Below are 23,957 nucleotides of genomic sequence, written 5' to 3' on the forward strand. Positions count from 1 at the left end.
TGTTATATTGAACTATGACAAGGGTGGTTTCGAAAACATAAGTACAGATCTGCCTTTTGCAGTAGGCATCCTCCTTTTCCTGACCAGTGTTGCTGCTCAATTTACCGCACCACCAAGATCCCTAACTCCAAGTCCCCGCAAGCCGAGCAGTGCTACTTAAATAATAATGTTGTCCCATGACTAATTTCTTGTTTCAGCAATATTACTAAATAAAGATGTATTTGGCTAACTTGCTCTTGAATGCAATGTGGCCCATTTACTCGAAGGAAATGCAACAAAGATGTACTTTTGTGATTACAATATACTAGTATATTGCCCGTGCTAACGCTATGGGATGTTTCGTAATGCAACAAACAAGCAAAAGGCAATACATATCTTTGTATTTAAGCATAGAATGAAATATATTTAAGGTTCATGTAGAGAGAGACAGAGAGAGAGCGAGCTATTACATTTAAGTCCCCCAAAAAGCATCAAAGTCCCTTCAAATATACTACAACATCTAGTTCTGCTACTTGCTCTGAATTTAAGTTATGTGCATGAGTGCATGACGACAGGGAGCTAGGAGCTGCATAAACCGTGGCTAAAATTGAACTGCACACTTTATATAGAGAAAGGAATAATTGACCAATAGATTTAAGTAGAGTAAAGTTCATGGCCGGTCCTCGAACTTGTGCAGATGTGTCACTCCGGTCCTTGAACACAGAAAGTGTGTCATTCTAGTCTTTAAACTCTATTTGGGTCTCATATTCATCCAAAAGTGTATATAGGCCCACACGTCAGCTCTATCTTCCATGTCTCACCTCTCTCTTCCTCTCTAGTGGCCATGGCTTGCTCGTCCGCGTGCCATTGTTCGGCCCGTGCTGCCGTGCAGCAGCTGAACAAACGCAAAGTCACTGACCAGCAGCTTTGAGCACTGCACGTCCATGGTCCTCGACAAGCGGTCACAGAGGAAGCATGCGACCTACATGCGGCCATTGATGGACTGATACCTGAAATCAGCTGCTGTACGAGGCGCATCACCAAGCCGTCCGCGCCGAGAAGACAGCCAGCGCGCAGTTCGGTCACCTCACCGAAGACAAGAACTCACCGAGCTGCGTCTAAGAGAGAATGCCGCATTGGAAAAAGAGACTGGCACGGCGGCACGCCTCCTCGGCCCTGCGGCGCTGTTGCGAGCGCGACAGGCGCGGACGCGGCTGTACCCAGCCCCAGCGGCAGCGACGCGCGCGGCCGCGGCTGCTGGTCGCCTGCGCGGAGGTGGCTCGCGCGCGTGTGCGCGGCGGCGGCAGCTCGGCCGCGCCCATGTGCGGCAACGGCGGCGGCTCTCCTGTGCGGCAACAGCGCCTGTGCTATAGCGCCTGTGCGCGGCGACGGCGTCTCGCCGGTGCCCCTGTGCGACGGCAATGGCAGATGATTGGCTCTGTCATGAGCTACAACAAGAATGTGTCCCTAGAAATTGTTATATTGGACTATGCCAAGGGTGGTTTGGAAAACACAAGTACAGATCTGCCTTTTGCAGTAGGCATCCTCCTTTTACTGACCAGTGTTGCTGCTCAATTTACGGCACCACCAAGATCCCTAACTCCAACTCCCCGCAAGCCGAGTGGTGCTACTTAAATAATAATGTTGTCCCATGACTAATTTCTTGTTTCGGCAATATCACTAAATAAAGATGTATTTGGTTAACTTGCTCTTAATGCAATGTGGCCCATTTACTCCAAGGAAATGCAACAAAGATGTACTTTTGTGATTACAAAATATATATGTGCCCTTTTGTGATGATGAAATATAGTCATTAACATATAGGGTTACTTTACTCACAGTACCTAATCCACGATGTGACGTCCCTGTGTGAAGAAAAACTATTGTCACAAAAGATGTCTCTCTAAATACCTTCTATGACAAGACAAAAAATCATACATTTGGCAATGATCAAAATTTCATCGAAAATAATTATGACACTCACAATCATTATATCGTCATAGAAAATGTATAATAATACAAAAGGCTTTGGCACATGGACGATAACATGGCATAGATGACATGGCAAGTGACTTGTTAGATGATGTGGCACACATGTGCCCTAACAAAATTGATTGTCATAAGTTACCTTGTCTTCCAATTGGCCTAGGTGTAATCACCATTCAAAAATTTGTTTCATGCATGTACAAAACTACAGCTATTAGAAACTGCACAATTTTTACTCAATTGCCTTGTAGAAATTGACATGGACACATGTTTAGCTAGGCAAGCAACAATAAACTAGAACAAGGGACGCCAAATGCTGCAACAAAAGCAATTTTGCAAACTAGATGGAAGAAAAAAGCAGCGTCTAAATAGCATATCACACTATGCAGTGAATGATAGAGTAGATTAGGAAATAATTATTCTATATTTTATATACATGTTCTCCAACTGGTAGCCACATGTTCCTGCAGTAAAGAATATCAAGCCAAATACAAAATTGCGCTCAAAACACTCGAGTACACAACTGAAGACGGCAGCCGCAGCGGAAGGGATTACGCTGACCCAGCACTTGTAGAGGTATAGGTCCCATCGAAGCTGGAGATGACCTCAGCGACGAAGTATCACGAAGCTGAACCAGCCATGCTCTCGGGGCACCAACGATTACTTATCTTGCTTCTTCGTGGTTGCTTTGTACTATATACTTCAATTGTCATATTAAAAATTAGTTTAGCTAGTCCATCAGTCCGTGCTCTCTCACGGGTTAGAATTATAAAAGATATACTATTTAACACATTTGACTAATTATCGGGTTCGTAAACCCGGGGTCCCTCATGGACCGGCTTTCCAAGCAAAGGCTTGGCCTAGCAGACAACATTACAAACGACGCGTAACTCTTTGGCCAGCTCAAACACCTAAACGACAGGCCAGAAGGACAATCCAATCTCCGACCGAAAGGTCTGGCTGAGGAGGAACGGCGCCCGCTTCTGACTCCGGCCTGCCTCTCCGACCGGAAGGCCTCACGAAGGAGGAACAACGCTTGTTTCCGTCACCGGCCCACCTCCGGACGGCCTCTCCGACCGGAAGGCCTGGACAGAACACCACTTCTGACTCCGACCCGCTTCTCCGACCAGAAATGCGCCGAACTCCTGCTTACAGCTCCTCACCGACTAGCGCAATCAGAGCCGACTAGGACCAGCCGACCGGGGACGCCCGCTCGGTAAGGATCAGGAAACAGACGAAGAATGTAAGGCAGGGCACTCAAGTCAACCGCAATAACAAGGACCGTACCCTGCGGACTCCCTAGCAAGACAGAACCCAAGTAGTGTTGTAGGCGCCGACATTTTCCCAATAGTGTTGTGGGCGCCATAAACTCCCATACCAAACAAATGCGGTAAGGCTCCCCCCACATGCCTCTAGGCATCAACAGTATTGTGGGCGCCGGCATTTACCACACCAGGCAAACATGGTAAAACCCCCTACGTGCCTCTAGGCATCAACAGTATGGCAGGCACCGACGTCTGCCATACCGGAAGAAGACAACGCAACTTCCCACGTACATCTGACAATAAATAGTATTATGGGCTTCTACCATCATCTTGTACCCACCGGCGTGGGCAACAAGACTTAGTAACATACGCACTCTCTCCCTCTCACTTGTAAGGCCATTCCCTTCATCTATAAAAGAGGATGCGCTCTCTCCCAAAAGAGACTCAATTGATTCAGATCGATCAGTTCACATATGTTGATTCACCCTTTGTAACTTTAGACACTCTAAAGTTATACCGAACACATGCTCGAACACTTAGCACATAGCGGGGCACCTATCACCCTCAGCCCTTCAGACTAGAGTCCGATGGGACCTCTTGTACCCCCATCTTTCTCTCTTCCGTTTGTAACTCCACAGCAAATTTCGAGCACCTGGGCTCAGGAATAGTCACCGACCAACTCAAACTGGGCGTAGGGCACGTTGCCTGAATCAGTATAAACCCTGTGTCATTGAGCTGAAACAACGTACAACAAAACTATAAATATTTACGTGTTGGACACTTTCTGCACCGATAGTTGGCGCTATCCGTGGGGAATACACTATACATTCAACAGTTTTTGGTCATCGGATGGCCCACTTTTCCGCCACCTTCGCCATGGCGGGCTCAAGCGATATGACTTGCTTCGGCTCACTGGAGTTTCCTGCACTCCCACCTATTGGGATGTGGGTTCTACCCGTCTTCGAGCCATCCTAGGCCTTCCTCTTCGGAAGCCTAGACTTCGTCGTCGACCGGCTCGGCGTACTACACCTCCGCGAGGAGGCACTTGTTCCAGCGCCCGTCGGAGGGGCATCCTCCATTGGCTCCAGGACGCATGACGACTTCAACAACGAGGCGCATGCACTTCATTCCGAGCAAACTCTCTGCACAAACCCCGCTGTGAGTAATGTACATACTATTATTTACTCTCTATTTAGTATCTCTCGCCGATTATCCGAAATGACCATATTGTCCGCACCGCAAACACCGTATGACTAGTTACCCTGTGGCCTCGCATCCCACGTGGACGTGTGCGCTCGGGGGGCTCTGAGGGACGCTGGCGCCGCCCCCTCTCACATCCGAATTCGTGGGAATGGTGAGCTATGCTCCCACCACTTTCCACGAACTCTTGGATGACGAGGTCGAAAGTGACGGCTCTAGCATCGGCGATGTGGCACCTATCCACCATCCATCATGGGAGTGCGCTATGGTGGATGCTCCAAGGCAGCCACTGGTGGTTGCGGAATCTGTGTAGGCTCACACCCCTCCAGACTCGCGCGTGGGGGCCCTCGCGCTTGCACAAGGGCACGCTAAGGAGCTACAACAACGGCGGTAGAACCTGTCGCCGCCTACGCCGGCGCGCTCGGTGCAGCACGTTGCTGTCGTAGAACCGACCAATTTATAAGAGTACAAGTACAATGGCAGCCCGCAAGCGGTCGCACTGTCATACTTGAACCCATATAAACCCGGTAGTCCGTCGAGTACCACGACGGGTCTCGATAAACGATTTACAACAACCAAGATCGTACATGATTCAACATACATGCCACAAATTACATAAAGTTCACAGATGCATTTCATCATCAGAGTACGAATAAAAGTTATTACAGACCGAGTTTGATAGAATAAAGCGGAAGCAATTAAGTTCGAAAATAAGGTTTCCAACATAGTTTGATACAGTGCCAAGTAGGATCACGGTCCACAAAAGCAAAGATAGGGATTAATAAAGAAGCCTGCCCAAGGCTTACTCCTCATCCATAGCAGGATAGAAGCAACTCTTGCAATAACCATGATACACAGTGTCATCTACAATAATGGGAAATAAAACCCTGAGTACGAGAAGGTACTCAGCTAGACTTACCCATCATGAACCAGAAATAAAATGACTCCAAGGATTATGCAAGGCTATATAAGTGGACATAACTCGACAACATTTTGCATAAAGGCTATTGACTCATTGTACAGTCACAATTTCTTTATCAAGTTAACTATAACTATCCATTTCTAGATTAGCAGCTATCCTGTGCCAAACATGTGGTATATCATTTAAAAGCATACAATAGTAACCATAGCACGTATTGTATTTCCATATTCATCCGAACCATCATGTTCCATAACACAGTTACTACGATGTTGGAGCAAGTCAAGTTTCTCACTATCCAGGAGAGACAGCAATTTGAATCGATTTCAACCAGCTGGGAATTTATTCCTAACACAAACCTAGGTCTACCAGCCACGATAGCCTTAGGTCACCTTTGATATAACTCAAGTACACATTTCACAGGGCCATACCACGCCGCACAATCTAGAACATCAGATGCTAGGATGTTCAGGCCAAGCCTGCCCTTGGGCTCAGTCTGATCGTTCCCTAGAAGGAGCGCACAACAGAACAGGTCCCGGCCTGAGTTGAATTACTCGGCTTTGTGGTCAGAATGAGTTATCTGGCCAGCTAAGTGAGAGGCATGCGTTCAATCTTGTCAGAAGTTCCAACAATGGTACGGTCTTTGATCAACACAGACAGGGATAGATCCACACCCAAGACCTCCATGCCTTGTTGCTTCTCTATCGATATCCCGCCCGGTCTCCATTTACTTTTACCCCATGGTTCTGATCCACGATAGTAGATATAGCCAACCGTGCTCTGGTATCCACCTATATCTCGCAGGTGACAGGACATCACCCGACTTCTACCGGTCTAAGCATGGCTAAGCATATATTCGATCCTGGACCTATACCGGTTAAAGGTATAATATCTGGACAAGGAATTTGTATGCATCAAGTGGTTCCATTCAACTCTTATAACCTAACGCATCAATCATAAGTACTTAAGTAATCATTTATAAAATACTGGAAGACTTAGAATGCTTCGGGGCTTGCCTCACAGAAAGGAACTAGGGCGGTGGTCAGGACACTCCGGAAGCTCTTCAGGATTCTGCTCCACACCTTCGGGAGCTGCGGCTTGCGGATTCTCCTGCTGGTCCCCTTCCTCTGCTTCTTCGAATTCCAGCAACATTATCTCTTCCTCCGATCCTAGATGCATGAATATGGCATAAGCATTACGAATGCATATATGTTAACAAGTGCATCATGTTCATTGAGTAGGTGCATATCTCTTCTCGATTATTTAATTATCTACTCCCACAATGCATCGATTATACCACAAAATAGTAGCTACTTGTCTCACTCATAACTGGAGTTCTACTAATCCAAATACAGTGATCATAGACTTTCTGGAAAGCTTATCAAATTATCTACAACTTTGTTATTAACAATTTTTACAGCAAACATCATCCCTATCATGCAACTTATCAAACTATAGAATCTATCCGGAAATCCTTTTACATTTGCATTTTAATCAACAATACTTCTACTTCATGTAATCACTCAAAGTTTGATAACATAAAGTCTACCAACAGTTTAAGCATACCAAATACTTTTAAGATAATATAATGGTAAAGCCCAAACTATTTATTTAAATGTCTTTATTATTTTATTTAGATATCTAGGTTAAATAATAAACATATACCAGATGTACTTCATAATTTCTCAAAAATTTACAGTGCCTTACTAATGCTATCAAAGGACTACTGTAAACGTTTCATGCCATTTTGCCAAGTAGAACATCCTATACAAAAATGGCAAGGCAGCAAGGCTTGAAATAGCATAAATGGAAAACCCTATTGAAACGTGTCAAGCAACAGATTTCCTATTTTTCTTAGCATACATATGGTACTAGGATTGCCTCCAACAAATTTCATGAATTTTGGATACATAAATAATTTATAAAAATTCATACAAGGATTAACTATTCATAAAAGAAAAATCTATAACTATAAATCTACACATGCACTGATCCTCAAATTTTTACCAGAGTTTATATATGACAAGAATAGCTTACCACAAAAATTTCATAATTTTTGGAGCACAGGAACTCTAGATATAAAATAAACAAATTTGCATGCATTCAAAAGCACATTTCAAATTTCTATTTAAATCTCCAACAATTTCTACTGCAAAAGTCAAGAACATATTTTTCCTAAATACTACACTTCCTAAGGAACACTAACAAATTTATTTCACAATTTTAGAAGCTACCAAACTGAAGATACAAAAATTACAAAACAACACCAGATCTGGATTTAAATGAACTAGCCTATTCTACTCCTGTCGCTGACCGGTGGGACCCGCCTGACAGAGGACCCCACACGCCAGTGAAACACGAATAGAGCAGCGGCGCTACGAGATGGTGGTGTGGCCAAAGCTCACCGACGGCGAGGTTGCCGGTGGTGACATCATCACCTAGTGACCTACTCGACCTAGCGCATCTATCGCACCACTTGGCCGGCCCTATGGTCGACGCCAGTGACGACGGCGGTGGCCATGGCGAATCGGCGAGGCGGGACAACGGTGGTACGCCGGTGGAGGCCACGGCGAAGCAAGAACAGGCACAGACAAGCTTCTATGGACTCAGGCGAACCTAGCGCACCAACTAGCGTAGCGAGAGGTGGACTGTGGCGGCGTGGCCACGATGACGGAGTTGGCGGCGGGGCTCCGGTGAGCTTGCGCACAGCGCTGTCGCTTACCAAGTGCTATCAGCGGGCACGGGAGGAGGCAGTGGGTTGCTAGGGAGCTGGTGGTGCTGCTGCGGTGACGAATGGGCGGCTCAGCGAGGCTTGGCGCTGCTATGGCGATGGCGGAGGCACGGGCCGAGCTCGGCTGTCGCAACGGCGAGGAAGGAGGAGCCAGGAAAGGAAAAATGGAGCGCGGGATGGAGCGGGTGAGCGCAAGCGACTTAAATGCGCTCTCTAGCCAGGCTCTGCCGCGCTGGGTAGGGTGCCGGTGACGCGTGGCCAACCTCGCGTCCACACGGTGGCCAAGGTCTGAACCGGTCGGCCACTGAAGCTCTCCATTCAGTTCGTCAGTTAAGCCAAAACCGAGCCTGACGACGTGATTTCGAGTTGAATTTGCCGTCGATACAGGGTGATTCAGTGAATGATTTTTAAACAAAAATTGTAGCCCTAAGTACCATCTCCAATTGTTATTAAAGGATCATGCTCCAACACTCAACCAAACTTGAGTTATTTCATTCCAAAGTCAGGCTGTCAAACTGTCAGTGAACGAGACTTAGAAAAATTTTGTTAAGTGTTGAAATCTTGATTCTTCTGATTTTTGTGGGACTAATTCAAGCATGTTAGAAGCTAAATCAGTCAATGACCCAAAAATAAAAGTTGTTGCTTATGTCAAATACTACAACTTTGCTTTAGTGATCTCCTCCATGCAAGGTCTCTAACACCTAGTTCAAACTTGGTCAAACAAACTACATTCAAAAGATGGTACATACTTAAACTATGACATAATGACCTAATTAGCCCTAGCCATAAATACCAAAGTTGTTCATGATGATATTCTAAACATGTTTAAGCTATTTGCAAGGTCACACAATCATCTACATGTTTACACTCATGATCATATGCACATACACATGGAAACATGAAATAATAAGAATGTTGCATATGTTTCAATCAAATGTTTCAATTGTAAATGCTTGTTTATGAATGCTTGATGATCATGCTTATGTTATGCAAGTCAAGTTATGCAAGGCTAACACCCGAGGTGTTATAGCCCCTCCCCCTTATAAAAATCTCATCCCGAGATTTGCAAGACCTACCATTCTTGGAAAAAGGCGGGATAAACTTCTCATAAATAATCTTCTCTCTCCCATGTAGCATCTTGTTCACTGTGATTGTTCCACACCATCTTATAGAACTTAATAATCTTACTCCGTGTTACTCTCTCCATCTCCTCTAATACTCGAATTGGCTTTTCTTCATAGGTCAAATCCGATTGAAGCTGCACGTTGGTGGGTGCAATAGCTTCTTCAGGTACTCGAAGACATTTCTTCAATTGAGAAACATGGAACACATCAAATATTGCACTCATTTCTGGTGGAAGCTGTAACTTATACGCAACATTTCCTTTTCGTTCCAAAATTTTATATGGCCCTACATATCTTGGCGAAAGCTTCTTTTTCATCCCAAATCTTTTCACACCTTTCATGGGTGATACTCTCAAGTATACATAGTCACCCACTTCAAAAATCAGTGGTCTTCTTCTTCTATCGGCATAACTCTTTTGTCTTGATTGAGCTGCCTTCATATGTTGTTGGATGATACGTACTTGCTCTTCGGCTTCATTGACAAAGTCAATACCAAAGTATCTCCTTTCACCGGGCTCAATCCAATTCAATGGAGTTCTACATTTCCTGCCATATAAGGCTTAAAATGGAGCCATCTTGATACTCGCTTGATAACTGTTGTTATTGGAGAATTCAGCTAAAGGTAACCATTTCTCCCATGAACCTTTTGAAGATATAACACAAGCTCTAAGTAAATCTTCTAGGATTTGGTTCACTCGCTCTGTCTGTCCTGAAGTTTGCGGATGATATGCCAAACTTCTGATTAGCTTGGTTCCCAAAGCATGGTGCAAGTGCTCCCAGAAACGAGCGATGAACTGTGGTCCTTGATCTGAGATTATAGTCCTGGGTACTCCATGCAGTCTCACGATCTAGGAAACATATATCTCAGAGTATTTCCCCACGTGATATGTGGTGTGAACTAGTACAAAATGTGCTGACTTGGTGAGATGATCTACAATGACCCATATCGAATCATGACCTTGTGGTGTCATTGGAAGACCTGTGATAAAGTCCATGCTGATTTCCTCCCATTTCCATCCTGGAATAGGCAATGGCTGGAGTAATCCAGTAGATTTCATATTGATAGCTTTTACTCTACTGCAGTTATCGCACCTAGCGACATAGGCTACGATCTCTTTCTTCATCTTAGTCCACCAAAAATGGGTTTTCAAATCTTGGTACATCTTACTACTACCTGGATGGATGGACAATTTGGATGAGTGAGCTTCATCTAAAATTTGATTCCTTAGCTCACGGTCTTTTAGTACCACTAGTCGGTCCTCAAACCATAATACACCTCTTTCGTCCAATCTAATATGTTTGGTTTCTTGCTCTTGCATTTTTCTCTTGATGTGAATTATTCCTACATCTGTCTACTGTAGTTCTATGATTTTGCTCTCAAGTGAACAACTGATCGTGATATTGTGTAGTACAACAGGATGTAACAAGTTGAATCCATCTTCCAATAATGCTTCCACAGTATTGCAATGGGACTTTCGACTGAGTGCATCGGCTACTACATTTGCTTTACCCAGATGGTAATACACTTCTAAATTGTAGTCCTTAATTAGCTCTAACCATCTTCGTTGTCTCATGTTTAGCTCTGGTTGGGTAAAGATATACTTGAGACTTTTGTGGTCAGTATAGATATGACATACATTGCCCAACAAGTAATATCTCCATATCTTTAATGCATGAACAACGGCTACAAGTTCCAAATCATGTGTAGGGTAGTTGACTTCATGTTTCCTCAATTGCCGAGAAGCATATGCAATAACTCTTCCTTCTTGCATAAGCACACATCCCAAGCCTATTCCCGATGCATCACAAAATACATCAAAAGGCTTTTCAATGTCTGGTTGTGCTAGCACAGGTGTTGTAGTCAACAAAGTTCTGAGGGTGTGAAAAGCTGCTTCACATTCTGGTGTCCATTTGTACTTCTCATCTTTCTGAAGTAGTCTGGTCATAGGCTTAGCTATCTTTGAGAAATCTAGAATAAACCAACGATAGTATCCTGCTAACCCTAGAAAACTCCGAACTTCATGAACCAAAGTTGGGGCTTTCCAATCCATGACCTCTTGTACCTTTGATGGGTCTACTGAGATTCCATCTCTTGATAAAATGTGACCTAAGAAAGGTACTTTGCTCATCCAAAATTCACACTTGCTAAACTTGGCATATAGCTTATGCTCCCTCAATCTGGATAGGACAATCCTCAGATGCTCTTCATGATCTGACTCATTTTCTGAATAAATCAATATATCATCGATAAACATGACCACGAACTTGTTGAGTATGGGCATGAATACCGAGTTCATCAGGTACATGAAGTAGGCTGGAGCATTTGTTAGTCCGAAAGACATAACCAAATACTCGTATAAGCCGTACCTAGTAGAGAAAGCAGTTTTAGGTATATCCTCTAGTCTGATCTTTATCTGATGGTAACCTGATCTCAAATCAATTTTGGAGAATACCTTTGCCTTCGCTAGCTGATCGAACAAGATGTCGATGCGGGGCAATGGATATTTGTTCTTGATGGTCACAGCGTTGAGTGGTCTGTAATCTACACACATTCTTAGTGACTTGTCCTTCTTTTTCACAAACAAGGCTGGACATCCCTACGGAGATGAGCTAGGTTGGATAAGACCCTTGTCCAATAGATCTTGCAATTGAACCTTAAGTTCCGCTAACTCATTGGGTGGCATTCTGTAGGGCCTTCTAGATATGGGTGCCGTACCTGGCACTAACTCGATCTTAAATTCCATGTCCCTATCAGGTGGTAAGCCTAGTAATTCTTCTAGAAATACATATGGAAACCCACAAACCACTGGAATCTCACAAAGTGTGGTGGTTTGGATAGCACATGCTAAATGTTGGGGTTCGAAATCGCGGGAGAGTGGTACTAGAAAAGCATTCCCTCCCGTGGGTTCTCTCAACATAATAGTGCGGGTGCTAGTGTCAATAAGAACACCATGATCCTTCATCCAATTCATGCCTAAGATTACACTTATCGACAACCCGGGCAATATTATCAAATCCGTGGTGTACTCCCTCCCTTGTATAGAGATGAGTACATTTTTTACTATCTTTTTGGTAGTAACAGTACCCCTTGCTGAACTTATGTTATAACCCCCTTTACTTACTTCAATTATTTCTTGATCATGTCTAGATGCAAATGCTTGACTCATAAATGAATGAGAAGCCCCCGAATCAAATAAAACAACAGCGGGATGCTTGTTGATGAGAAATAAACCAACCATGACAACTTCTCTGGCGGGCACTTCCTCCACAGCGGTATAATGCACGTGTCCCTGACATGCCCTGGCATTCGCCTACCTTTGATTGTTCTAGTTTGGGTTGCTATTCTTCTTGGGGTGGGGGCATTCCTTGGACAAATGACCCTGTTGGTTGCAGTTGAAACATGGTTGATTACTTCTGAATCTGGTGGAGCTGTCCTAACTGCCATTTCCTTTTGGTAAGGCAATAGTGAACGCCTTATAGAATGGTTTCTGTGGCCTATTATTCTGAGCTTTAGGTGGTGGAGGCCTAAACTTGGGTGTAGGTGGACGAAATTGTGGCCTAGCTATGATAGGCGCTTTTGACTAGAAAGATCCGAAGGCACTGGCCTCATATGCCCTCTTGCGACCCTTAGCAACTGCATGCATGTTATTGTGGTTTTCTTGGGTCAAGGCATCACTAATAAACTCATTGTATGTGGCACACCTAGAATTGGCCATGGTCTTCATAAGTTTGGTACCCAAACCTCGCTTGAAACTCTCTATCTTTTTCTCCTCAGTATCCACAAAACTTGGAGCATATCTGGACAAGTTGTTGAATGCATGCATATATTCTGTGAGTGACTTTGTTCCTTGAGTGAGCCTCATAAATTCAGCCGCTTTCATGCGCATTAGGCCCGGGGGAATATGGTGTCCCCTAAAAGCCAGCTTGAACTGTTCCCAGGTCACTCGCGCATTAGCAGGCAAAGATGACAGGAAATGTGTCCACCAGATCCCTGCTGGTCCTTGCAGCTGATGAGAAGCATACTCAGCTTTCAGATGCTCTGTGACCCTCAACAGATGAAATTTTTGCTCAATGGTGTTGAGCCACTCGTCGGCCTGCAGTGGTTCCTCAGCCACCTTGAAGATTGGAGGCTTCGTATCCAGAAATTCCTTGAATGTACTATGTTGATTTGGCTCGGCCCCTGGTTGATGTGGGTGGCCACGGGCGGTGTTTTGCACGATGAGACGCAAAGCTTCTTCCATTGTCCTTTGGCTCCCCAAAAACTAGGTAAAGAACTCCTGAGCGGATGGCGGCAGCGGTGGTGGTAAGTCATCATGGTTGCCATCCTGGCTGCCACCAGCTCCAGCACGGGTGCGCGTCATCTACGAAGTTGCAACAATAAGCGATTATTGGTTGACGTCAAGAGATTGCAGATGAATGAGGTACTCATGCCAAACTGAAATTACTGGAGAAAATTCTCAAACTCACAATAAAAACAGAGGCATAACAATTCATTCTCGCAACATGACATCCCCAATTTGACCACTTATTGCGCTCATAACGCATGCAAATTTAAATCGTGATTACCAACAAAAGACTAGAATTGCATTGATGTCCAACCAAACGTGCGATTAACAACATTACATGATAGTCGAATTACTAATGCCAAATTCGAACTATAGGTCCATTACATGAATAAAGGTGATACATTAGCCCATCCACTAAGTACTAAGCGATCTAATCCTCATCATGATCACTATCGAGGTCAGAGATAGGATCATCTCCTTCTTCAGGCTCCACTTCTTCTTCAGGCTCCACTTCTTCTTCTTCCTCGTCCTCTTCTAGATCCATTTCTGTGGCTTTAGGCGGAACATAAGGGTGGAGCTGATTATTCAGCAGATGAACCTCTTCATGTAGGTTATCGTTGTATTCTTCCGCATTGGCCAGCTGCTGCTCCAGCTCAAACTTTCGAGCTCTCAAAACATCTTCTCTGGACCAGGCTGCATTCCTTTGGTGAGTTAACTAAGCCATATCTACATTGAGCCTCTCAATCTCGGCGTCGTGCTCTCTCTGAAGCTGATGTCAGTCCTCGTGGGCATGACCAAGAGCACCAGACACACGTCTGAGACTACCTTCTACTCTGTCTAACACTCTCATTACTGCAAACATGGCGCTCATGGCAGGGTTATCACTGTTCTGCCCTTCTGCTGCACCAATCTCCAAGGGTCTTCCTCTTGCCTGCTGCCATGAGTCAGTGGAGGGGTTGCCTCTCGGAAAGACTCCAACCAAAGCAGCTGCTAGCTCCTGAGGAAAATGATCCATGACATCCCTCAGTATCCCAAAGGTTGCCCTGCCAGCTACTTCTTCAGCAGTCCTGCCAGTTGACTCATAACACCAGCCTATCCACTCAGAATCGTCACCTTGGGGACGAACAATGGCCTCCACAGTAACCAAGCGACCTTCTCCCAACTGCTCATTCGCCTAGAAGTAGCGGGGCTCCATTCCATTAGGATAGCCTACATAGCTGAGCACTCTCCACAAGAGTGTAGGCATCCCAAACTCTCCAAGAAACGTGTGACGTTGATGGGTACGTGGAGCAAGCTGACGACTGGGAGCTCTGCCTCCTGTGGACTTGCGAGCGGTCTGCTTTGTGCGTGCCATCTGCACCATTAACATGTACCACTTGGTAAGACAATGCCGTAATGGATAAGAGTTACATAACTGAGTAAGAATTTTATAAGGGGAGGAACAATATAGTTATGTGAATGGTAATTATCATGATGCATGCTCGTTCCATACATCCTCACAAACTTAGGAAAAAAAATTTCTACCGGTAGACACGGTGGCATACATACGTTCTCTCATAAATAGCGTAACTAGTCGAGCTACATGTTTCATTGTTAGTGTACCTGCATAAGATTTCATTTCAGCCCTAAACCCAGAATGAAATATGCAGAATATAATTATAAATACTTCCATATATGTATACCCATACATATACTTCCGTATCAATCTACCCGACAATAATTTAAACCCACAATTAAATACGTACCATATACACATGCAAGCATGCATACATAGCCATACCAAAACTAACTCTCCCCGACCGCACGCTCACATCTTGCGGTCATACACTCATCATCTTACCTTGGCGTAGAGGCATTTGATCCATACATTACCACTCAAGTGAATGGCATCCATACAATAGCACGCCGTATGGACGACGAAGTAAAAACCCCCATGTTAGTACTTAAATAGCCACCTAATAGTCCTTAATTTGGGCATAAGGAAAGTGATCATTGGCACACTTTAGATTTCAAATACCTATTATATAACTATTAGTTGCTAGAGAAGGGTTTTTGGAAAACAAAAACTTTTGTTTTAAATACACTTGTGACAATTAACGTTGAATCTTGCTCTGATACCAGCTGTCGCAGAACCGACCAATTTATAAGAGTACAAGTACAATGGCAGCCAGCAAGCGGTCACACTGTCATTCTTGAACCCATATAAACCCGGTAGTCCGTCGAGTACCATGACGGGTCTCGATAAACGATTTACAACAACCAAGATCGTACATGATTCAACATACATGCCACAAATTACATAAAGTTTACAGATACATTTCATCATCAGAGTACGAATAAAAGTTATTACAGACCGAGTTTGATAGAATAAAGCGGAAGCAATTAAGTTCGAAAATAAGGTTTCCAACATAGTTTGATACGGTGCCAAGTAGGATCATGGTCCACAAAAGCAAAGATAGGGATTAATAAAGAAGCCTGCCCAAGGCTTACTCCTCATCCACGGCAGGATAGAAGCAACTCTTGCAATAACCATGATACACAGTGCCATCTGCAACAATGGGAAATAAAACCCTGAGTACGAGAAGATACTCAGCTAGACTTACCCGTCATGAACCAGAAATAAAATGACTCCAAGGATTATGCAAGGCTGTATAAGTGGACGTAACTCGACAACATTTTGCATAAAGGCTATTGACTCATTGTACAGTCACAATTTCTTTATCAAGTTAACTATAACTATTCATTTCTAGATTAGCAGCTATCCTGTGTCAAACATGTGGTATATCATTTAAAAGCATACAATAGTAACCATAGCAGGTATTGTAATTCCATATTCATCCGAATCATCATGTTCCATAACACAGTTACTATGATGTTGGAGCTAGTCAAGTTTCTCACTATCCGGGAGAGACGGCGATTCGAATCGATTTCAATCAGCTGGGAATTTATTCCTAACACAAACCTAGGTCTACCAGCCATGATTGCCTTAGGTCACATTTGATACAACTCAGGTACACATTTCGCGGGTTTGTACCACGTCGCACAATCTGGAACACTAGATGCTAGGATGTTCCGGCCAAGCCTGCCCATGGGCTCAGTCTGATCGTTCCCCGAAAGGAGCGCACAAGAGAACGGGTCCCGACCTGAGTTGAATTACTCGGCTTCGCGGTCGGAACGAGTTATCCGGCCAGCTAAGTGAGAGGCATGCGTTCAATCTTGTTAGAAGTTCCAACAACGGTACGGTCCTTGATCAACACAGACGGGGATAGATCCACATCCAAGACCTCCATGCCTTGTTGCTTCTCTATCGATATCCCGCCCGGTCTCAATTTACTTTTACCCCATGGTTCTGTTCCACGATAGCAGATATAGCCAACCGTGCTCCGGTATCCACCTATATCTCACAGGTGACAGGACATCACCCAACTTCTATTGGTCTAAGCATGGCTAAGCATATATTCGATCCTAGACCTATACCGGTTAAAGGTGTAATATCTGGACAAGGAATTTGTATGCATCAAGTGGTTCCATTCAACTCTTATAACCTAACGCATCAATCATAAGTACTTAAGTAATCATTTGTAAAATACCGGGAGACTTAGAATGCTCCAAGGCTTGCCTCGCAGAAAGGAAGTAGGGCGATGGTCAGGACACTCCGGAAGCTCTTCAGGATTCTGCTCCATGCCTTCGGGAGCTACGGCTTGCGGATTCTCCTGCTGGTCCCCTTCCTCTGCTTCTTCAAATTCCAGCAATGTTATCTCTTCCTCCGATCCTAGATGCATGAATATGGCATAAGCATTACGAATGCATATATGTTAACAAGTGCATCATGTTCATTGAGTACATGCATATCTCTTCTTGATTATTTAATTATCTACTTCCACAATGCATCGATTATACCACAAAACAGTAGCTACTTGTCTCACTCATAACTGGAGTTCTACTAATCCAAATACAGTGATCCTAGACTTTCTGGAAAGCTTATCAAATTATCCACAACTTTGTTATTAACCATTTTTACAGCAAACATCATCCCTATCATGCAACTTATCAAACTATGGACAAGCTTCTATGGACTCAGGCGAACCTAGCGCACCAACTAGCATAGCGAGAAGTGGACTATGGCGGCGTGGCCACGACGACGGAGTTGGCGGCGGGGCTTCGGCGAGCTTGCGCACGGCGCTGTCGCTTACCAAGTGCTATCAGCGGGCACGGGAGGAGGCAGTGGGTTGCTAGGGAGCTGGTCGTGCTACTGTGGTGACAAATGGGTGGCTCAGCGAGGCTTGTTGCTGCTATGGCGACGGTGGAGGCGCGGGCCGAGCTCGGCTATCGCAACGGTGAGGAAGGAGGAGCCGGGAAAGGAAAAATGGAGCGCGGGATGGAGCGGGCGAGCGCAGGCGACTTAAACGTGCTCTCTGGCCAGGCTCTGCCGCATTGAGCAGGGCGCCGGCGACACATGGCCAACCTCGCGTCCACGCAGCGACCAAGGTCTGAACCGGTTGGCCACTGAAGCTCTCCATTCAGTTCGTCAGTTAAGCCAAAACCGAGCCTGACGACGTGATTTCGAGTTGAATTTGCCGTCGATACAGGGTGATTCAGTGAATGATTTTTAAACGAAATTTGTAGCCCTAAGTACCATCTCCAATTGTTATTAAAGGATCATGCTCCAACACTCAACCAAACTCGAGTTATTTCATTCCAAAGTCAGGCTGTCAGACTGTCAGTGAACAAGACTTAGAAAAATTTTGTTAAGTGTTGAAATCTTGATTCTTCTGATTTTTGTGGGACCAATTCAAGCATGTTAGAAGCTAAATCAGTCAATGACCCAAAAATAAAAGTTGTTCCTTATGTCAAATACTACAACTTTGCTTTAGTGATCTCCTCCATGCAAGGTCTCTAACACCTAGTTCAAACTTGGTCAAACAAACTACATTCAAAAGATGGTACATACTTAAACTATGACATAATGACCTAATTAGCCCTAGCCATAAATACCAAAGTTGTTCATGATGATATTCTAAACATGTTTAAGCTATTTGCAAGGTCACACAATCATCTACATGTTTACACTCATGATCATATGCACATACACATGGAAACATGAAATAATAAGAATGTTGCATATGTTTTAATCAAATGTTTCAATTGTAAATGCTTGTTTATGAATGCTTGATGATCATGCTTATGTTATGCAAGTCAAGTTATGCAAGGCTAACACCCGAGGTGTTATAGTTGCGCCCCATGCATGTGACCCGGCAAGCGACGCTCGGGGTCGCGCCCGCTAGGTCCAGCGTGACATCATGAACGAGGGGAATGACCCCCCCCCCCACAGTTCGCATGGGCTAGCCAGAACATCATCGTTGCGGTAATGCTTTTGTGCGGCGTTCTCGAGCCCATCGACCCCCAGGAGCGGGCGGTCTAACAGAACCTCTGGGCGCTGGTGGAAGCCACCGCCATACAACAAGCAGAAAGCTCTGCATCGCGACTCCGACTCATGCCCTCTCTCCACACTAGGGGAGTGGGGACGCACCAGATAGATTGCTCCATCCGCTTACCTCTATAGCCACCAAGCACGGCACGGGAGGCCGCAGCTGCGCCGTGGTCTAACCCAGTGCATGCTCCACACCGACCGCCAACACATGAATGGCACGGCCAAAACCAAGATGCTCGCAACATCATCAGCAACCGGTATCAGGCCTGGTATGATGATGATGTTCTTCAAGCGGTGGTGAGGACAAGCGACACGGGCCCCAGCCAGACCATCAAGGGGAGCGGTGAAACGCGCCCCAGGCATGGCGACCGACCAAACAACCGGAGTCCTAGCCCTGAGGGATTGGGACCACAGGCCTTTGGCTGGCGTATCCAGAGAGCACCGTTCCCACAGCGCTTCTGACCGCCCACCAACATCGCCAAGTACAACAGGGAGATGAACCCTGGTATTTGGCTCAAAGATTTCTAGCTCACCTACCGAGCCGAAAGGGTGGATGATGACCTTTTCATCATTCACCATCTCCCCATCTATGTGGGGGAACATGTCCAGGCGTGGCTTGAATTCCTCCCACATGACAGCATCCGTGACTGGGCGGACCTCAAGAGGGTCTTCATTGGAAATTTACAGGGGATGTATGTCCACCATGGTAACTCCTAGGACCTCAAGAGCTACTAGCAGGAGCCCAGCGAGTCCCTATGGGATTACATACATAGGTTCTCCCAACGATGCAACTCCCTCCCTGATGTCGTCGACGTAGACGTCATCAACGCATTCCTCTCTAGGACGACCTATGAGTCCATGATCCACAAGCTTGGTTGCCTAAAGCTCTATACCACCCGCGACCTGCTCGACATCGCCACTAACCATGCCTTCGGTGAGGAGGCAGTTGAAGCGGTCTTCAACAGAGGTCAGGACAAAGGCAAGGCCAAGCGCGCAGACCAAGATGAGGGCCCTTCCACATAGAGGGGCAATAAGAACAAAAAGGATCAGCGCCGACCGGACAACACCGTGTTGGTCGCCGCAGCTGATCGCGCAGGCAAGCAGCCCCAGCAGGGCCTGTCTGACCACTTCAACAAGCTCATGGATAGCCCATGCACCAACCACGCCTACCCCGTCAAACACCTCTACAAGGACTATGAGCTCATCAAATGTTTCCTACAATAGGCCGGCAGGCCAAAAGAAGGAGACAGCAAAGAGGCGATAGCCAAAAAAGGGGGTATGGCAGGCAAGGACGAGGATAGCTTCCCTAACCCTGAGGAATGCATCATGATCTTTGGCGGATCCGAAGCCATCTGCTACAAGCGCCAACACAAGGTACGCTATAGGGAGGCATGAGCCACTGAGACAGCCATCCCCTCCTTCCTTAGCTGGTCAGAATCTCCGATCACCTTTGATTAGAGAGACCACCCCTCACATGTCGTGAGATCGGGATGCTACCCGCTCATCGTCGACCCCATCATCCGCAAGTGCCTCACTAAGGTGCTGATGGACAGAGGCAGCGGCCTCAACATCCTCTACGTCGACACCCTCGATGCCATGCGCATCCCCCAGACAGAACTCCACCCAGTAGGCTCTCCCTTCCATGGGGTGATCCCAGGAGCATAGGCATACCCGCTTGGGTAGATCGACCTACCCGTCACATTTGGCAACAGAGCGAACTTCCGCTCAGAGGTCATCACCTTCGAAGTGGTGGACTTCCTGGGGTCCTACCACGCCATTTTGGGGCGGTCATGCTATGCCAAGTTCATGGCAATCCCCAACTACGCCTACCTCAAGCTAAGGATGTCGGGACCAAATGGCGTCATCACCGTGAGCAGCACCTTCTCGCACACCTTCACATGCAACCATGAGCATCTCGAGCTCGCCACCGCGGTGGTCAACTCATCCGAGCTCCCGCGGCTCGGGGAGTCATCGACCCCAGCAGTCCTAGACTACAACAAACCAACCTCTTCAATGGCCTTCTGTCCAGTCAAGGAAACCAAGGCGGTGGGGATCGACCCCACTGACCCAACCAAGACGGTGCGGATCAGGACCCAGCTCCCGGCCAAATAGGAATGTGAGCTCGTCGACTTCCTGCGCGCCAATCACAATGTCTTCGCATGGTAGCCTTCTAACATGCTAGGCATACTATGGGAAGTCACCAAGCACGCACTGTGCCTCATCCCGGGCTCAAAGCCCACCAAGCAGCACCTGCGTCGCTTCGACGACGAGAGGCGTAGGGCCATAGGCAAAGAGATCACCAAACTCTGGGCAGCTAGATTCATTAGAGAGGTATTCCACTCTGACTGGCTAGCTAATCCTATTCTTGTTAAAAATAAGACCGAGAAATAGAGAATGTGCATTGATTATACTGGCCTCAACAAAGCGTGTCCAAAGGATCACTTTCCTTTGCCGCGCATAGACCAGATAGTCGACTCCACCTCGGGTTGTGAGATCCTCTCCTTTCTGGATGCCTACTCGGGCTATCATCATATCATGATGAAAGAGTCTGATCAGCTCACAACCTCGTTAATTACCCCATATGGTTCATACTACTACACAACCATGCCTTTTGGCCTAAAGAACGCTGGTGCCACCTACCAAAGGTGCATGCAGCAATGCTTCACCAACCAAATTGACCCGCTCGATCAGCCTGATCAAGCCGAGTGGCCAAAACCAACAATCGTCGTCTATGTTGATGACATAGTGGTCAAAATGGCTCAAGCTTGTGACCTGATTGCAAACTTGGCCACGACATTCATGAACCTCTAAAGGTTCAATATCAAGCCGAATCCTAAAAAATGTGTTTTTGGGGTTCTGAAGGGGAAGCTACTTGGATACATTGTGTCCGAGCATGGCATCGAGGCCAACCCCAAAAAGATCGTGGCCATCTCCAACATGGGCCCTATATGCAATGTTAAAGGCATACAAAGGCTCACTGGTTGTCTGGCTGCCCTCAGTCGATTCATCTTTTGGCTCGGTGAATGGGGGATGCCACTCTACAAGCTCCTCAAAAAGACGGACACCTTCATCTGGACTGAGGAAGCTCAGTAGGCTTTGGAGAGCCTCAAAGCAACACTGACATCGGCCCTAATCCTTGTTGCTGCCAAATGGGGAGAACCCCTCCTCCTCTACGTCGTAGCGAGCAACCATGTGGTGGGCGCCACCCTAGTCGTTGAAAGGGAGGAGCCAGGACACCACCTTAAGGTCCAACGACTAGTATACTTCATTGGGGAGGTACTCACTGACCCCAAGGTCCGGTACCCCTAGGTATAGAAACTCCTATACACTATGCTAATGGTGACCTAGAAGCTCCTGCACTACTTCACCGACCATGAAGTCACGGTCATCACTTCATACCTGCTCAGAGACATCATCTACAACCATGATGCCATGGGATGGATCTCCAAATGGGCACTCAAACTTATGGGCCATGACATCAGGTATGTCCCTTGTACTGCTATTAAATCTTAGGCTCTTGTGCATTTTGTCGCCGAATGGACAGAGGTGCAGCTACCAACCCCGGAGGTCACCCACGAGTACTAGATAATATACTTCGATGGGTCCATAATGGCGCTTGGCTTGGGGGCTAGAGTGGTTCTAATCTCCCTAGATAGGAGTAGGCTCTGTTACGCCATCCGCCTCCATTTCTCAACCACAAACAATACCACAGAATACGAGGCCCTCATCAACGGGCTGCGCATCGCCATTGAGCTCAGTGCTATGCGACTCTATGTCCACGGCGACTCAGAGTTGGTCATTGACCATGTCATGAAGGAGTCCTCCTACAAAAGCCCCCTCATGATAGCATACTATCAGGAGGTACGCAAGCTCGAGGACAAGTTCCAAGGGATCGAGCTGCATCATGTCCCCCAAAGGGACAACGATGCCGCCAATTTTCTCGCAAAATTGGCATCTAGGCGGGATCCGTCTCTGAGCGGGATCTTCATCAATGATCTCCATGAGCCATCCACCCGCATCCTGGAATGTTTGATCTAAACACACCCCGACACCAAGCCGACGCCTAGGGGCTCTAACCCCGACGCCAAGCCGGCGCTCGGGGGCTCTGACCCTAGTGCCTCCATGATGACACCACCCGCTGATGTCGCCATATTGTCACTCGATCAAACTGACTAGCGAACACCACTACTTGCCTACCTCCTTGAGGAGCTTCTCCCACTCGAAAGAACTAAAGCCCGATGGATCGCTCAATGCGCCAAAACCTTCATTGCACTCGGTGATGAACTCTACAAACGGAGTCCATCGGGGGTGCTCATGAAGTGCATCCCTACCAACTAGGGAAAGCAGCTCCTCCTCGAGGTCCATGCTGGGATCTACGGACATCATGTGGCCCCAAGGTTGCTGGTCAGAAAAGCCTTTCACCAAGGTTTTTACTGGCCCACCGCAATATGAGATGCAGAGGATGTCGTCCACAGGTGTAAGGGATGCCAATTTTATGCTCGGCAAACTCATTTGCCGGCACAGGAGCTTCAAACCAACCCCATCACCTGGCCATTCATGGTCTAGGGCCTTGACATGGTAGGACCCCTCAAACAGGGCCTGGGCGGCTTCACTCACCTGCTCGTAGCGGTCGACAAGTTCACCAAGTGGATAGAGGCTAAGCCCATCACCAACATCTGCTCGGAAGAGGCGGTCAAATTCTTGCTCAACATCATCTACCGATTCAACGTTCCTAACTACATCATTACCGACCATGAGACTAACTTCACCGGGAAGAAGTTCCTGGACTTTAGTGATGGATGCGGCATCAGGATCGATTGGGCCTTGGTCGGATACCCATGTACTAATGGTCAGGTTGAGCGTGCCAATGGCACGGTCCTCCAAGGACTTAAGCCACACATCTTTGACCGGCTCAACAAGTACGCCGGGCGATAGGTTACAGAGGTCCCGGCTATCCTCTGGAGCCTAAGAATGACCCCGAACCGATCCATAGGGTTCACACCCTTCTTCCTGGCCTACATAGCTAAAGCAGTGCT

At 46.4% G+C, this 23,957-nt stretch overlaps 1 pseudogene; it reads right to left on the reverse strand.

The window, feature by feature from the left end:
* Positions 1-1,083: 1,083 nt before the first annotated feature.
* Positions 1,084-23,957, reverse strand: part of LOC136488662 (uncharacterized) — a 44,364-nt pseudogene continuing 21,490 nt past the window's right edge.

This window comes from Miscanthus floridulus, chromosome 10 (genome assembly GCF_019320115.1).
Source record: "Miscanthus floridulus cultivar M001 chromosome 10, ASM1932011v1, whole genome shotgun sequence".
NCBI lineage: Eukaryota > Viridiplantae > Streptophyta > Magnoliopsida > Poales > Poaceae > Miscanthus > Miscanthus floridulus.